This window comes from Aulonocara stuartgranti (genome assembly GCF_965226115.1).
Source record: "Aulonocara stuartgranti genome assembly, chromosome: 23".
Taxonomy (NCBI): domain Eukaryota; kingdom Metazoa; phylum Chordata; class Actinopteri; order Cichliformes; family Cichlidae; genus Aulonocara; species Aulonocara stuartgranti.
The window spans coordinates 42,516,215-42,531,569 of NC_138958.1; the positions used below are offsets into that span (position 1 = coordinate 42,516,215).

General features: G+C 38.8%; 2 long non-coding RNA genes across 2 annotated transcripts in view; one reads left to right on the forward strand and one right to left on the reverse strand.

The window, feature by feature from the left end:
- The window catches only part of LOC309701006, a 115,397-nt gene that overhangs the window by 35,652 nt on the left and 64,390 nt on the right, over nt 1–15,355 (forward strand). The gene's annotated exons all lie outside the window — the stretch shown is intronic.
- Nucleotides 6,390–11,123, reverse strand: LOC309701005. Its single transcript, XR_014274834.1, has 3 exons — nt 11,005–11,123; nt 6,708–6,765; nt 6,390–6,513 (listed from the first exon to the last, which is right to left on the reverse strand). It is a non-coding gene; the product is annotated as an uncharacterized lncRNA (long non-coding RNA).

Below are 15,355 nucleotides of genomic sequence, written 5' to 3' on the forward strand. Positions count from 1 at the left end.
CTGTCCATGACTCACAAATATTCCGTGAATGTACACTGCGCACAAAATTTGGACATGGTGAGTTGAGAATACTGTAAAATATATAAAGACCAATTGCTTCAGGGACATTTGAACTGAAGTGTATCCTTCTGTCTTAGGAGAGTTCACTGGCTACTTGCTTGGTGATAGGGGGTATCCATGTTTACCCTATTTGCTTACCCCTTACCCTGACCCTGAACCGGGCCCACAGCAGCGATATAATCTGGCTAATTGCAGGACAAGAGCCAGAATTGAAATGACTATCGGAATGCTTAAGGCCCGGTTCCAGTGCCTGCAAAGACTCAGGGTCACCCCAGAAAGGGCATGTGACATTATTGTGGCATGTGTGATTCTTCACAACATTGCCACAATTAGAGGAGAACACTGTCCTTCTGAACCAAACATCAGCAGTGATCCAAACCATGAACATCCTGACCCTCCCACGGACATACAAGATGGAAGCGCAGTCAGAGACACCATATGTCACAATCATTTCTTTTGACCCATCACCTCAACATGTTGAAAGAAGAATAAACAGATTTTTTGTTCAACTGGCTTTATTGGTCGCCTGTATTTCCTGTACACAAAGTATTAAAAGATGTAAACCTCATAAAGTGTCTCTGTTGCTTCCTCCTCTGTAACAGCTGTCAATGTTTCTTCATTATTTTCCTGCAGTAAAGAAATAAACAACATTGCTGTTCTACTGTAAACTCATATAATCTGTGGAGTATTACTCACAACTGCATGTTGGTCTGGCTCAACAGGAGGCTGCACCAGATGCAGTACACCACCACCATCAACTGATAGAATATGAGGTTTATACAGGTCACTTATAACTTACAAGGGACCAAATGGCAATTAACAAACATACCAATCACCTTACACTTCATTGTCATTATGCTCTCAAAGACAACCAAGACTGAGGCAAGGCAAAATCAGTAGGAAAATAACTTCACTACAAAATAATCCATTATGGTAAAGAGTTTATCAAATGAATGAGTAGCACTGCAAAGGTGACTGTGAAGAAAGGATGTATGCACATCATGTATTATTTTGAATTTACCCCCTATGTAGGCACTTGTGTCTTGCGGGGTTATTGACTCAGAGGATGTCCCCGCAGAGATGCCTTCGGCCACAGGGCGCCCACTGTTTTGGCTGAGGGCCAACTGCTCAGCCTCTGTGAGTGGTGGTGGTGGAGGACCCCCACCTGTTTTTCGGGCCTCCGCTTTTTTTCTGTTGGCTATAACGGGGTCACATTTGAGCATACAGAGTAAGCAAATATGTACTTGTAATGTGCTCAGATAATTTCAATAAGTGCTTACAGAAAGAAAATTAATGTAGCCTCTAACTGCAATTGATTTACATGGGACAAACAGACCAAGCACTATGGCTCATAATACAATTACACCTTACCTGTTTGGACTATATTTTTATATTTCATTTTTACTTGCTGCCAGGCACGTTTGGGGCCTGTTGGGTCGCACCTGCGCTCACATCACATCACAAAATAAAATGTATATAATAACAAATAAAATAACATATGATAAAATAACGTGTTAAATGGGTGGAAATCCCTCGATCAATGTTTAAATTAACACTCACGCATTGACTCTGTCGGCTTTGTTTTGCCATGCATGCTCCCTTCCTTTGGCACCTGAGGCTGTGTTACTTTTTTTCCGCAACATTTGCATGTTATCGGCATATGCTGCCATCAGAATTTCGGCCTCAAGCGCTGTAAAATACATTGACCGCGCCTTCTTTCCCTCCGTCTCCATGGTGACTCGCTTAATCTGTGCTCCACTAATCAGGGCTTTATGTATCCTCGTGCGCGCGCTTTACTTGGGGTTAAAGCAACTCCGCGTTGATTGAACTAATTGTTATCAGCTTTTCTGAAACCGAATATTCCGAGTTGGACAGTTCGGGGTTACTCAACCCTGAGTATCGTTTTTCACTCTGAGTTTTCTAAACCGGCTTCCTGAAACAGGGCCCTGCAAGCTAAAAGAAACCCATGTAGCTATAACCAGACAGTCAAACCCCTAGGTCACATTTGTATTGACATGCACAATTAAATCTTTTCAATGATTTAACAGTGTTGCTTTTCAAAGATTAGGATTTCAGAATTAAATTGTTGATCTAACTGTTCCACTGTTTTCTGACAGAATTAGTGTCACAAAAGGTAAAGAAGTTCATAATTTCATATAACTTTAATAATATGTGTATTGCTCACTGAGTAGAAGTGAATGCAGATGTTAGTGTTGCTCTGCATCTGTAAAAAACAGACCTGACTATTTGTGTGTCATATGTTTGTTTTGTTTGTGTCTTTGTCCCCTGAAAACTCATGTTAAAGATGTTCTGAGCACAAGGAATGTGTTACAAACTGTTACTGTAATCTCATTACATTTTTTAATAATGCAGTAATCTAACTCAATCCTGTATTAAATTTGCTAATTACGTTACTGTTACAATGATGTTGTTAATTGTTGCTTAAGAAATGATCTTCGGTAATCTGCATGTCAGGCAGACAGACAAAACAAAATCAAACCAACAGCACAGACAACATGCTAACGTAAAGAGCTAACAAAGAAGAGTGATGATACAGCTGAGTGCATGCTGACTCCGACCAACCAGCCAGACCCTGACCCTCAACAGGTAACAATCAGTCAGAATCAGAATAGTTTAATAATCCCTAAGGAAAGACAGTTATGGGCAGTCAGACTGCAGCTTCTGTTTCTACCTGTACAGGTTTCTATGGTAGAATCACTGTGGCAATCGCTTTAAAGTCACTTTGGGCTGGTTTTCATCTTTGCTTTGTTTCGTCAGGTTTGTGTTCATGTGTAAAAAGTAAAAGAAAGATCATTGTGTTTGCTTATTAGTACACAGATATTATGTTTGGTTATTATCAAAGGTTTCTTTTGTGTCCAACTATCACTTACAAAGTGTAAGAGATGGCACCTGTGCTCCTCTGACAGACAACTGGCTGGGAGTAAAGAGAGATAATGGATTCTTACAGGGAAAGTGGCCTGGTAATGCTATGAAATACAGAACTGGATAATACAGGATTTCCTGAACTGAACAAAAAGGGTGGACTGTAACAGTAAGAGCCCCTGGGGGTCTGGTGTGTTCATCTTCAGTTGTGTTTGAGACTTAACCTGCTGGAGGTTCTTATTTGATGATTTTAGTGTCTTTATTTTACATTTTAGGAGTCTTTTAAAATTAGTTTTCAATAAGAAATTTATGCCATATGAAGTTGTATCTCCAGTCCATTGTGTGTTTTTCATGTCCTTATTTAATTTTGGAATATTTAGTTTTTCTCGTGCCTGTGTTGAGCCTTGACTTTTGTTTTAATTAAATACCTTTTTCTTCCCTTTTCTCTGTTGTGTCTGCATTTGGATCCTTATTTGAAATGTAAATCTGAAAAGCAATTGCCTGCAATTCTTAGGTGCACTCAGTTTATTTATGTAAAGAAAAATAATTTAAAGACATTGTCAATAGTTTGGCCACAGGAACTGCTTGCAGGACTCAGCTGTGAATAACAAAGCACATCTGCATGCTATTGTGGTCATTTCTCCTCACATTTGCAATGTTTTTCTGAACCACAAAAAGAGAAGTGTGTTACAATTGGTGCACTAGTGACGTAGGTCTTGATTATTTTTGGAGCTACTTAAAATGTATAAAAACTGAAGCCTCCAGAGCCAAGTGTCAGTTCTTCTGCTTGTGTGACAGAACTGCGTGTCTGAGCTGCACCAGACGTGATCTCTGCTCATCAAGTCTTCACTCCTCAATTGGTAAGAATGTTTTATTTATATTATGTATATTTATACACACCAAATTTATGGATTTATGCTCAAATTTAAATAAACTTTTCATTGAAATCCAGTTTTACTATGAATTCACAGTAATCACTGACACCTTCAGAGCATTACATTCATTAAAGACGTCTTCTCACCTTCTCTTCCAGACGACCGACACATACCTCAACCACTGCAGATTAACCAACCACTCATCAGTAAAGCACAAAATAAGGTAAGTGTCCTCATGTGGAAAGGACTTAAATACAACTCCCATATATTACTAATGTAACAGATCCATTTAGGTAGAGTAAGAACACTACGCTGGATGTCTTTTAATGCAGGAAAGTCCTGTTTTATACTGCACCTCTCTGAGGAGAATATCATTGTTCCTACAGACCATCAGCTCCATCAAAACCAAAGCAGGAAAGACTAATCCTGTGGCAGCAACAAATCATTTACATTTAATATCTGAGGACAGTTTCATGATCCAATATCATAAAATTTTAGGCCTGCTGTCAACAATAACCGCAATGTTGATTCACATGCATACATGCCAACCCTCCCGATTTTTCCGGGAGAATTCCGAATTTCAGTGCCGCTACCAAAAGTCTCCCGGAGCCACCATTCTCCCCAATTTCTCCCGATTTTCCACCCGGACAACAAAATTGAAAAACCATATCCCAGATTGGCCCAGCCAATTCCAGTTTCCAACAATGGATACTACTACTGCAGCTACTTAGTTTTAATTTTACTCTTATTACTCTTTCTGGGTCACAAAATAAACTTTTAACATATTTTCAGGCGACAATATAGCTGTGTAAACTTCAAATATCTGAGCCGGGGAGAACAGCAAACTCCTGGAACATCGTTTTCAAACCCCCGCGGTCTTTCGCTACTCAGGTTAAACATGATATATAAGTCACTTAAATAACTGAAACATGTTTTTGTTATTGGGTTTTATTTGTTCGTGAGTAAATCGGTTTGGCTGAGATTAAAGTTATTAGATTAGACTAGATTAAATAAAACTTTATTAATCCCTCGGGAGGATTCCTCCGGGGTTTTCACACAGCTGAATAAACGTCAAACAGAAAACTGATTAAACAGAAGTGTGAGATGGTCAAAAATTTACGCCAGCGTCCGGTTATATTTTAGATAGCAAGGAGCAGACACCTGAGTTTCACTCCACCGAGAGACCTCGTGACATAATTCTGAAGGCTAGACCGTCCAATTTCACAGTTGCTCATTTCCGGTCTGCCCGGCTTTTGGAGGACCCAGCCCACTTAGACCACGAAGGCCGGGTCCTCAGGTGGACGCAGACTCTGAATTTGGACACCCCTGGCCTGTTTCCGGCTGGACAATAATAACGGTGACATTTAACTTATTTTATCCGATAAATAAACACTGTAAGATTCAAGTTTTTTGTATATATATATATATATATATATCTATCTATCTCTATATATATCCATATATCTATATATCTCTATATCTATATATATCTATATCTCATATATATATCTATATATATCTATATCTCATATATATATCTATATCTATATCTATCTATATATCTATATCTATCTATATATATATATCTATCTATATATATATATATCTATATATATATATATATATATATATATATATATATATATATATATATATATATATATATATATATATATATATATATATATATCACGGTGGTGAAGGGGTGATGATTTGAGCTTGTCTTGCAGCTACAGAACCTGGGCCCTTGCAGTCATTGAGTTTTCCATGAATTCCCTTGTATACCAAGTAGTCTACAGTCAAAACTGAGTTTTGGTAATGCAGCAGGACAAAGATCCCAAGCACATCAGCAGAGCTACAACAGAATCAAGGTGTTGCAATGACCAGGTCACAGTCCACACCTCAACCTGAAAAACAGTGCTGGGAAATTAAGAGGGCTTTACATAAACAATACCACAAACCTCAATGAACTGACGAAACGATGTAAAGAAACGTCAGGCGAATGGAGACTAAGAGTCATACAGAAACAATTTGGTGACACTACTGCTGCTAAAAGGTGGCTCTGCAAGCTACTCACTCATGTACAGTGCTTAGTTTTTCAGAGTACTCTATAGATTCCTATGAAAACACTCTTTTCCACATGACTGTATGTCAGATAAAAGAGATACGATCTGTGAAGAGGATTCTGAGAAGAGAAAACATCTGGGGACCTGCCCCGAAAAGTTCATTTTGTTCATCTGGACGTAGAGTTTTCAGTAGCAGGAACGCTCTGTCACTCATCCGAGTTCGACTTCAGACTTCTTCTGTCTCGGCTCAGTGCAGGTTTCCCCAACCTTTGTTTGAATTTAGACTTTACATGTTATCCAGTTTCAGGCAAGGGAACTGAAAATTGTGCTGAGGATAAATGATAAATTAGGCAGATGTAAATGAACAACAGCTGCAGGCTGGTGGCTCTGACATCACACCTGATGGACACCTAGAAGGCTAGATTCAATTGTTTTGGAGTTTCTGAAGACCGTCTATGACTCTGGGGTGACATCAATCATCTTTTATGGTGTGTTCTACTGGGACAGCTGGGGCTTCCCTCTTTCCCCTGCTGGGATGGGCACGCACACGTCGCTGAGATGTGTGGTCTCAGGTAACTGGTACTGCTGGAGGCTGCAGGTGACATAGTCATACTATACCAGTGTAATAACTGAAATAACACAAATAGAAATGAATAAATAAACAGATAACATAGTCACATGAACAAGAGGAGCCTATAGAGATTCTAAGTAGCTGATCTTGCAAAAGCAAAATGTGTTCTGCACCACAATGCATTCAGGTCACAATTCTGATTGCAAAAGCTGGCAGATAGGACAGGATATTAAAAATAAAACAAAAACCCACCTCCCACCACATGCAGGTCATCCTAGCAGCACTGAGCAGCTCCTACAGTGACACGCTGCTGCAACAACAGTGTGCGAGGAGAAATTTCAGATATCTTTCCAGCTGCTGTCAGACTCTACAATAGAGTCTTAGTGCCCACTTTAAAATTAGGTGTATACAACATCAGGGGAATAACAACACGTGATATATTACACCGTGCCATTATTTACTTAAGGCCTGAGCATTTCAAAGGTTACTGTGTCTGATGTGGGCCTGTCTGATCATTACTGTGTTTTCTTTGAAAGTAAAATCTCAGCCCACACAAATATATCAACAACAGTGATCACAAAACGGTGTATAACTGAACACAGTAGTGCAATTTTTAACCAGGTCTTCCCATTAACACCTGACCTGTCCAAAGGTTCAGTCAATGAGCGCGTCAATAGCTTCAATGCTAACATGTTAAATGTAATGGACACTATTGCTCCCATTAAGGTGAAGGTTATCTCTGGAAGGAAAAAGTCTCCATGGAGAAACTCCACACTGGTGAAAAAAGACAAAAGAGAGTGTAGGAAAGCTGAGCGCAGATGGAGAAAAACAAACCTCCAGGTTCATTATGACATTTATAAAGAGAAACTTCACAATTATAATTTACAACTGAGGAATGCAAGGAGGTCCTACTTCTCTGACATCATCACTAAAAACAGCCATAATGCTCGGGTCTTATTTTCTACAGTTGACAGGCTAACAAACCCTCCTGTGTCAGTGGCAGCTGAACTTCATTCGACCATGGCCTGCAATGACTTTGCCAAATTCTTCACTGAAAAAATCCAAAAAATTAGACAAGCAATTGGTACATCAACAGCAGATCCAGGATATGTACTGTGTCCACCAAAAAACTGTTTAAACACCATGAAACAGTTTCAACCTATTAACAGCAAAGACCTGGAGGACATCTTAGGTAAACTGAACTCCTCCTCCTGCTGTTTAGATGTCCTGCCAACAAGTTTTTTCAAAAAGGTCTCAAAGACTTTAGAGTCAGACCTGTTACAGATCGTCAACTTTTCTTTATTATCAGGTGTGTTTCCAGAATCACTAAAAACTGCTGTAATCAAACCTATACTGAAAAAGGACAATCTTGACAAGACACAAATGAACAACTACAGGCCGATCTCAAATCTCCCGTTTTTAAGTAAGATCATTGAAAAAGCAGTTTCTCAACAGCTCAGTTACTTCTTAAAACAGAATAATTGCTACGATGCCTTCCAGTCAGGTTTTAGACAGAACCACAGCACTGAAACCGCTCTGACCAAAGTGTTTAATGACATATGTCTGAATACAGACAGTGGAAAAATGTCAGTCCTAGTTTTACTGGATCTCAGTGCAGCATTTGATACAGTTGACCACAACATATTACTCAAACGACTGGAGAACTGGACAGGTCTTTCAGGAACTGTACTAAACTGGTTCAAAACATACGTAGAAAACAGGAAATACTTTGTATCAATAGGTAACTTCACATCTGAGCAGACAAGTATCACATGTGGAGTTCCCCAAGGTTCCATCTTGGGACCCCTTCTGTTTAACATCTACATGCTCCCACTGGCACAGATTATAAACAACAACAAAATAAACTATCCCAGCTATGCAGATGACACACAAATATATATCACAATGTCACCAGGAGACCGAGGCCCTGTACAGGCTCTTGGTAAATGCATTGAGGAAATCAATGACTGGTTGTGCCACAATTTTCTCCAGCTAAACAAAACTGAGGTAATAGTCTTTGGCGCCAAAGAAAAACGATTACAGGTCACCAGAGAACTTCAATCTATACATCTAAAAACCACAAACCAGGCGAGAAATTTGGGTGTAGTGATGGATGCAGACCTAAACTTAGAAAAACACATTAAGACAATAACAAAGTCAGCTTACTATCACCTCAAGAATATATCAAGGATAAAAGATCTGATGTCTCAACAGGACCTGGAAAAACTAGTCCATGCATTCATCTTTAGTAGGCTTGATTACTGTAACAGCATCTTTACAGGTCTACCTAAAAAAATCAGTCAGACAACTACAGCTCATTCAGAACTCTGCTGCTCGAGTCCTCACTAAGACCAAAAAAGTGGACCACATCAGTCCAGCTCTGAGGTCCTTACACTGGCTGCCTGTCCGTCAGAGGATAGACTTTAAAGTTCTGATGCTGGCCTATAAAGCTCTGAATGGTTTAGGACCAAAATACATCAATGACCTCCTGACCCAGTATGAACCATCCAGATCCCTCAGGTCATCTGGATCCGGTCTTTTATCAGTTCCCAGAGTCAGAACCAGACACGGAGAAGCTGCATTCAGCTTTTATGCTCCTTATATCTGGAACAAACTCCCAGAAAGCCTCAGATCAGCTGAAACACTCAGTTTATTTAAATCCAGGTTGAAGACTCACCTGTTCTCAGCTGCATTTGAATAAAGCACCAAATCCACACTTTAAGCTTAAATTTCAAAACTTACATTTAACTACTGATTTTATCTACTGTTCTGATTTTATATACTGTTTTGATTTTATATACTGTTTTGTTTGTTTGTTAATTAGTTAGTTAGTTTATTTGCTTGTTTTAATCAATTTTAAATCATGCTTTTTATTTGTTCTTGTTTCTAATGTCTCTGTAAAGCACTTTGAATCACCTTGTTGTTGAATTGTGCTATACAAATAAACTTGCCTTGCCTTAACAAAAACTAAGCCAAAAGGCAGTTTCTGCACTTTTTTCACAAATGTCAATATTTTTTTATTTACTTATTTTTAAAACATGTGGTTTATTGAATTGAAAAAAAAAAATAGCTGCAATTGTTGTAACGCGAGCTATGAGAGACTACCTGCATCTGCAGCTGTGGTCACTGGTCCTCACATCATGTTTGCAGCATGTTCTGAACCACAAACAGAGCAGTGCTAACTGGTGGGCTGGTGATGTAGACACTGATGCTAGTTAATTTAAGGTGGGGCTGCTGAAATGTTTAAAAGCTGAAGCCCCCAAAGTTTTACTTGTCTGTGACACAAATGAGCTCCAACCTGCTCAGGTAGAATTTACTAACAGCTGAGCTGCACTAGACCTGGTCTCTGCTCATCTTGACTCCTCGTTTGGTAAGAACTTTTTATTTGTATATTTAAAATCTTTTATAGACAACAGGCTTATTTTGAATAACTCGATCTCCTGCCACACTTATACTCACATTCACTAACCAGATATGGGCTTTAAAACATGCATCATCTGGGTTCTGTGACCATGAATATCGTGAATAAGAAATGTGCATGCACAGGCAGAGGCCTATCTTTTTTTATTTATGTTCAAATAATGTTCAATTTTAATTCCCCCTTTAGAGCATTTCATTTACTGAAGACATCTTCACCACCTGCTGTTCCAGACGACTGACTCGTGCCTGAACTCCTGCAGGTTAATCAACCAACCACTGATCAGTAAAGCAAAAAATACGGTAAGTGTCCTCATTTGGAAAAGTTTGCTTAAAAGTTTCATAACTTTCTAATATAATAATTACATTTAACAAGAATGTTGTCATGACTGAGTGCAATGACCGTTTCCCTCTGTAAGGTTCAATGTGTGGATGCAAGTAGAGAAGTTGCCTTTAGATACACCTCATGAACTCATCAACTGAGAGTTAACAAATCATCAGATTTATTTAAATTACTTAATTTGTTGTTCATTTTCACTTGTTTACCATATCTACCATATGTAAGTAAATGATTAAAATTGCCTGTTTTAAAAATATCCAATAATACTCTAAAAAACGTACACAATATTATTGTTCAACATGTCCTCCAGTGCCTCTGATAAGTTTCAAAATATTTACTGAAGAAAAAAATGACTGGTTTAGATGTTGAATTTTTTGAAGCTGTTATATTGATTTTGATTTTCTTTATTTTATCATTTAATGATTTAAAAGACTACATTAAAGTAACGACAGCTGTTTTTGGTTATTTTTAAATGATGGTTGGCGTTTACTAGATGACCCTCAAGCACCAGGAATTCCTTGCTTACGGCCACACATTGAACCGTAAATGGCGACGTAGACGCGCAAATTATTTTCTAGAGTAGATAGCGAGCCAAAATTAATATTTCAACTGAGGGGTGCTTTGCAGACATATTTTCAGGCACTTTCCAATAACCTGCAGTCTTTACGGTGAGGACACACAAACATTAACCCGACTGGAACATAACTGTATGAAAATATATCACCTGTATTTATGTTCGCTTCGTAGTTACACTGTTTAAAACAAAATATTAAACCAAACTGCGGTAATTACCTGTCCAGCAGAGAGCTCAGGTAAATTCTTTCTGTCTGCTTTGCTTTATCAGAGATCGTCTGTCTTTTCCTTTCGACTTGTCTCTCCGCGCTTTCTGCTCAAGTCAGCCCCCTCCTCTGCCGCGCATGCCCGACGGGGTCTGCGCAGCGCGTGCACCACAGGTGTGGAGAAGTACTGCTTAGTGTTGCAGTTTCAAAATAAAAGCTGCCAAAAAGCGAAACATGCTGCCTTCAATGTTTCAAACCATGTTCCAGGGTTTTTAGTTCACCATGTATAATGTTAAAACAAGAAAATAAAAGACAGATCTGAACGTTTGAAAATGTTTTGGAAAAACTCCATAAAGAATAGATGAAAAACACTGAAATTATCCTTTTATTTATGTTGATCCATTAAGTTGGTTCATTTTTTTGTTACATAAGTTGTTTTTAAAGTTAAACTTGTGTGGGTTTCTATATAAGTCAATAAAAAAAACAACAAGCCATTAAAAATGAAAAGTAAACTCTGCCAAAGAAACTGAGAGGTTCTGGAAGCGTGGAGTTCAGTTTGCAAATTTATCTAATGCAAAAAACATCTATGAATAAAACTTTGTTGGCCAGCAGCTTTTCAAAAAGACAAAAAAGAAAAAAGCTGGTCATAAAAAGAAGCTATTATCTGGGGGGAAATAATCATTTGATCCCCTGCTGAGTTTGTAAGTTTGTTCACTTATATTAAATAATCAGTCTCTAATTTTTTTAAGTATTTTCATTTTGATGTAATGAGACAGAATATCAACCAAAATTGAATAAAAAATATATTTGCTAAAATAAATGAATTGATTTATATGTCACTGAGTCAAGTAAGTATTTGATCTCAAACACAACTTAGTACTTGGTGGAGAAACCCTTATTGCCCAGCACTGCGGTAATATGTTTCTTGTAGTTGGTCACTGGGTTTGCTCACATCTCAGGAGGGATTTTTTTCCACTCCTCCTTCCACAAACTCTCTAAATTCTTTAGATTTCTTTGCTGCTGTTTGGTAACTTTAAGCTTCAGCTCCCTCCACAGATTTTCTTCAGGACTGAGGTTTGGAGACTGCCTTAGCTCCACTCCATGTCCTTGTGCTTCTTCTTTAGCCACACCTTTGTTGCATCAGTGGTATGTTTTAGGCCATTGTCATGCTGGAAGACCCATCGATGACACATCTTCAGTCTTTTGCCTGAGAGAAAGTGGTTCTTGTCCAAGATTTTGCAGTACATGGCTCCATCTACTGGCCGCCTCAATGTGGCGAGGCGCCCCACAGTATAATGTTTCCACTTCTGTGCTTGACAGTGGGGATGGTGTTCTGTGGGTTACACTCAGCATTTCTCTTCCTCCAAACACAGTGGGCTCAGTTCATGCCACAGAGTTTTTGATTTCAAATGACCACAGCATTTCCCCCCAAACCTTCTCTCAATCATTTAGATGTTTACTGGCAAACTTAAGACTGGCCTGTAGTTTTGGGCTGATCCAACACCTTTCTCATGATTATCCTCACCCCATGAGCCAAGATATTACATGGAGCAAGATAAGAGGTCTTTGGTCTTGACCATGACTTTTCTTGTCCCTGAGGTCCCTTGCCCGAGTAGACCTCGGTAACTAATCCTTTTACACTTCTTCAATCTTGCCCATGGTGGTGGAGATGGAGTTGGAATGGAAGAACTTGGTACTGTGGACAGGTGTGCTTTATACACATAATAAACTGAGATTGGGAGTATCTGTAATGGACTGATTGATTGACTGTAATCCAGTCTGTGGGAACCAGAACTCTTGTTGGGTTGTCGAGGATCAAAAACTTACTTCACTCAATTATATGCAAATCAGTGAAAAGAAATCATGTATTGTGTTTTGTTTCTGTTGGTGTTCTTGTCTCTCTCCAGTAAAATAAAACATCCACAAAAAATAGAGACTGTTCATTTCTTCATAAGGGAACAAATTTACAAATTCAGCAGGGGATCAAATACTTACTTCTGCCACTACAGTGATGACGCTTTTGTTGCATTAAATTCTTGATCTGGAAAATGTTCCTGTTTTTCTCTCTCCAGGAAACAATGAGGATCATGTTTACCTGTTTGCTGCTTGTGCTGCCCTTTGTTACTGGACTCTCAAAACCAGCCAATCTTCAACCCAACCGAATTGAGAAGCGACTGAATGAAACAAATTATGAAAAGTTTAGACGACAGCATGTAGATGCCAAGATGAGCGTGAAAAAATGTGATACAGAAATGAAAAAAAAGAAAATATATGCTGATCGAAACAAATGTAAGGATGTTAACACATTCATCCTCAGTGATTACAAACAGGTCAAAGCCATTTGTAACGGTCAAGGAAGATATGATCAGACGAATGGCACGACAAAGAGTGTAGCAAAGTTTCGCATTGTTAGATGTGACCTAAAGAACAATGCAGCCAGGAAACCCAAGTGTCAGTATAAAGGCACACTTCTCACTAACAGAATAGTTGTGGTCAAATGTGAAGGAAAGTTACCTGTGCACTATTGTGGTGATGAAATGACCTTTGAATCCAATAATGCAACTATAGGAAAAATCCCCATGCGCTCTACTTCTGTACCCACAAATTTACATTTCTGAGATAACAAAAGAGCAACATTTATCATCAGCTCTAACTAAACGTCGCTGGAAACGTCTTCTTCATTATACGTTTTTATTTGAGTCTGTCTTAGCGATAAGTATATACATTTTTTAACATGTGATCAACCTCTATTTCTTCACACGTTACATGAAATAACATAAAACTATTATTTCCTTCTGATGAGGGAATTTTATATTTATCCCACCAATACCGACATATTAATTGTACTGACTGTAGGATGCTGTGTAGAAATAATCTCTTAGATCCAGCTTGCTTCCAATAAAATATTTTTTATCTGATCACAGAATAAGCATATAATAAAAGTCACTTTTTGGTGTTTGTTGGTTTTTATATATTTATTTTTTAACATTTGGAGCATCACCAGTTACAAGACTCACAAGCTGACAAGTTCTTATTCAGCGCCCTGTCTCTTGTTTCTTTTGTTTTTAATGTCATCCAATTTTTTTGTTTTCATTTTGGCATGCGATTCATTTCTAAGACTTTTCTAAATGTCTAAAAGACAAAAGTGTAAACGTCGTTGCCATAACGGAGGGGGCTTGAGCATTTGTCCCTTTCCTCTTGGACGTCCCAAGAGCCCTGTTCTTGAGGCATTACTATTTTTTAATCTGTGTACATGTGCTGTCTGTGCCCCTCAACAATAACATTTAACTATTAACCCCAATTTTGCTAAATAAAAGGATCTGGCTTCCACTAGTCACATGATGCCCATTAACTAATTCTCGACTTTGACGGCAGAGGGCATTGGTTACGAGATCACAAAGAACATGCACATTTTTTGCCGCCTGGGTGGTGCGGAGCTGTAAGCGAAACACACAAAGTAATTGGGAGATGCAGACTGGTGCAACAAAAACCAGTAAGTAGGTGTAGAGCGTACACTGTAGTCTATAGCAGCGGTCCCCAACCCCCGGGCCACGGACCGGTACCAGGCCTTGAGTCGTTTGGTACCGGGTCAAGAGAGTTGAAGCTCGTACCGCACAGAAAAAATAAATAACTTACATTATTTCCGTTTTATTTATTATCCGACTCTGAACAGTGTTTTATTTGGAAAAAGACTGAATTCTCTCAGTTACTTCAGTCTATGACTGACTCTTGACGCATGTCAAGATACATTAGTTAATATTAAACCCACAAACTAGCAAAATTAGTAAAAAAACAGATGTCTTTGGAGGGTTTCTTTGCAAAGGAAAAAAGGCCCAGTGAGGAGACAGAAGAAGAGTCTATGACAACTAAGAAAAAGAAAGCTGCATTTAACAGACAATACCAAAAGACCTACTTGAAATATGGATATATTGCGACAAGTGATTCCCATGCACCAAGCTCGCTCTGCATAATATATGCGGAGACCAGCTCTCCAATGAGGCAATGAAGCCTTCAAAACTGCTTCGTCACTTGGAGACATTAAAAAACAAGCCTTTGGACTAGTTTAAAAGAAAAAAGCGGGAACAACAGGGACAGAAGCCATTACTGAGGGCCTCCACAACAACAAATACAAGTGCACTGAGAGCATCATACTTGGTGGCTAACCATATTGCTAAGGCTAAAAAGTCATTCACTATTGGTGAAGAATCGATCCTCCCTGCCACTAAAGACATTTGCTGTGAACTTTTCGGAGAGATGGCGGCTGAAACGATAGCACAGGTGCCTCTGTTGGCACCGTCACTCGTTGCATCGAGGAAATAGCAGAGGATATTGAGACACAGTTGTTGGAGAGAATTAATACATGG